Source organism: Lactuca virosa, chromosome 3 (assembly GCF_052849685.1).
Source record: "Lactuca virosa cultivar CGN04683 chromosome 3, Lactuca_virosa_CGN04683_v6, whole genome shotgun sequence".
NCBI lineage: Eukaryota > Viridiplantae > Streptophyta > Magnoliopsida > Asterales > Asteraceae > Lactuca > Lactuca virosa.
The window spans coordinates 124,572,784-124,576,046 of NC_136428.1; the positions used below are offsets into that span (position 1 = coordinate 124,572,784).

At 32.9% G+C, this 3,263-nt stretch overlaps 1 pseudogene; it reads left to right on the top strand.

The window, feature by feature from the left end:
* Positions 1 to 2,343: 2,343 nt before the first annotated feature.
* LOC145162593 (small polypeptide DEVIL 4 pseudogene) lies at positions 2,344 to 2,983 on the top strand (annotated as a pseudogene).
* The last annotated feature ends 280 nt before the right edge of the window (positions 2,984 to 3,263 follow it).

Genomic DNA, 3,263 nt, shown 5'->3' on the forward strand with positions numbered 1-3,263 from the left:
ACGTCGTGGGAATCTTATGAAAAAACAATCATGAACAGGTCAGCCACCACGTTGTGGCAAGCATGCAACCACGTCGTGGCAACTGGGAAGAAATTGCTTAATGTATTAATCTCTTATACCTATAATCCAAGAGCTCTAAAGCTCAAATATTAATCTCCTTAAGGTCTTGATGGATAAAGTTTCCAACTTTCTCCATTAATACATTCCAATAAGTCAATATCTTTAATCCTAAGCTCTTAATGATTGCACCAATTGCATGGAAACCACACTAGGTTATACAAGACCACTTTCCAACCAACACCATGGTCTTGAAGCTAGATAATGCACTCAAATGCTTTGGAGTTCACCCAAACTCCAAAGACAAGAAGATTGGGACTAAAAAGCTCATAAAATGACCTAACACAAGATGTAAAGATACAATGAACAAGGTTGAGACTTTAAACATCTACAAAGTTAGAAATGAGATGAAGATGCTAGATCCAAACCAAAACCAAGCTCCCAAACCACAAGATGGACTCCTTCTTCTTCCAAGCTTCACAAAAATGGCTTCACACTCTTAAAATACACACAAAGAGGCTAGGGTTTGGGTGGGGATTGTTTTCAGATGATGGAGGCTGCCAAATGGGGCAGTCCTAGGAGTTAGTGCCTTTAAATAGGGCTCTAATCCCGAAATATAGGGTTTTGAATCCTAGTCACCGCCACATCGTGGCCAAGACCTTGCCACGTCGTGGAGGTTCATAGATGTGCGTTTCCTGAACCGGGCCGCCATGTCATTGTCATTCCATCACAACGTCGTGGCCTAGACGAAATTCTAATACTTAATTAATGAAATTAAATTCAGAAGAACCATACTAGGAAACAGATGTTACACTTTGAATGAAAAAAAAAACACTTTTCTTATTTTTTCCATCACCAAAAAGCCTTATTTGTACTATTGTATTAAAACTTTTGAAACCTTCAAATCCTTTTTACCTGAAATCAAATGATATTATTAGTTATTTTCGAACTACCCTAGGGATGGATGTTTTATTTTATGAATAAAAAATATTATGATTCAAAAAAATATTAGGATTCTTAATCTTTTACAATTCAAAACTTTTATAATTCTTAATCTTTTCCTTTTGTATATATAACATGTGATCATACATTCGAGTCTGTATTTTGCTCCACGAACATCATTGCATATGATTATATCATATCTATTGATTGTAATTGACGTTTGTGTCCTTTATAAAATGAATAGTCGAGACTTTTCCTTGCGTTTCATGTCAGATCGGGACTCAAATATGTTGAGAAGTGAAAACCTAGACGTTTTGTTTTTCCTTCAGGAAAACAGCATCAAAGGAACATATTCTTTGCGCCTAAGAGAACTGTTAAAAATTTGTCAAAAAATACCAAAAAAAAGTGTTTTTTTTTTCATTTGATATGTGCACTTTTGATTTTGTTTTTATTGAAAATCTGCAATTTGCACATATGCATATTATATTCACGTGTACAGTGCACATCGGAGCAAAAGTTAACGTATATATTTACATCTTGGAAAAAATTTTGTTTTTTGTTTTTTTATTTTCAGTGTTCTCTTAGACTGTGCCATATGTGCATCTTTGGTGTTTTATTTATTCATTTATTAAAGCATTAGAAAAAAAAGTTCTCAATTTTTTGTGAGTTGTCAGGCATATTTGAGTTCTCAAATTTAGTCAAATTTAATCTGTTGGAAATTAGTTTTATTATTATTATTATTATTATTATTATTATTATTATTATTATTATAACATAAAGTTTGTTGTTACTAAGCTGCAACTTACAAGCTGTCTTTTACTTGGATTAATAGTGGTGGAAAACTTATTCTAATTATAGCCTCTCGCTAGCCACCTTCATTAATAGAAAACTTGGATTAATAGCTAGTCATACAAAAAGGGTGTCCATTTAGCTAGTGTTTACTCAAAGATCCTCACTAGCTTTTATAATGATATACCGTCTTGCAGCTAAAAAATGTATTAAGTAAATAAAATCATACCAATGAAACCATTGTAATGCAAGCAATATATTTTTGGTCATAGCGAAATTGATTACAGATATGAACAAGATCAAGAAACAAACAGTAACCTCATGGCAATGAAAAAGTTTATAAGATTCGTATTCATGCTACCCTAGTGAGGTGATGCTAGTCCCCACTATGTTTGTGGTTGATGCCAACATCCATCCCCATATGAAGATGACATGCATACCAATATAGGTACAATAATGTACATAATTTTTTTATTTTATATAGCATAAAAGAAGACTAGGAAGAGAGAGAAATCCTGTAATTTGTTTGATGGGATTGCATTAATAGTATTTCATTGATGTTGGGAAGGGATATGGAATCCCACAAAGATAATGTGTGGTGAGCCAAGCAGCACCACCCCGCTCCACCCTCACCCCCAAAAATGAAAAGATCACCCTCTATATAAAGAATCACATAACTTACAACTTTTCTTCAACACAAACAAATTTTTATTGAAAATCAAAACAAAACCACTTCAAGAAACTTCATTGATCCTCCCCTTCCATAAACCATTCATTCTTCTCTAAACATCACCCTTTAAGTTTAAGTCTTATACGACTTCATATTGATTAAAGCAACCGTTGGAGGAAAGGCATCAGTCAGAAGGAAGGACATTATTATTGAAACAAAGTCAAAAACTAAATAAATGAAGACGATAGGTAACTATACCATGAGGAGCTCTACAAGAAGGATTCCGAATAAAGGATTTGGAGGAGTGCTTAAAGAGCAGAAAGCACGACTTTATATTATTAGGAGGTGTGTGGTTATGCTTCTTTGCTATCATGATTGATTGAATTCTTCTCATGTTATATCTTTGTTTGGGATATTGTATATAGGAAAAATGATGGCACGAAAGCTTCAACAATTTTGTAACCAGATATCTTTGTATTTCATTTGTTCCATTGTATATTAATATATACTAGATAAGCTTAACTCCTTATTGGTTTTGACATTATTTAGTTTTGATTGAACTTTAAGTACTTAAGTATTTTTTTTAAAACACCAGATATTATTAAGCTATAACAAGAAGATAGACTAACCAAACAATTACATCAAGCAAATAGTAAGAATAGGGTTTTGAAACTACCCTACCAAGTTAAGTTTAAACTATCTACTCATATTTGACACCCAAAAGAACATATGCACTACAATATTATCAAATAAGGAATCATTTTTAGCAATGTTTTCAAAATCGGTTTTTAGTTGATCCTGGTTC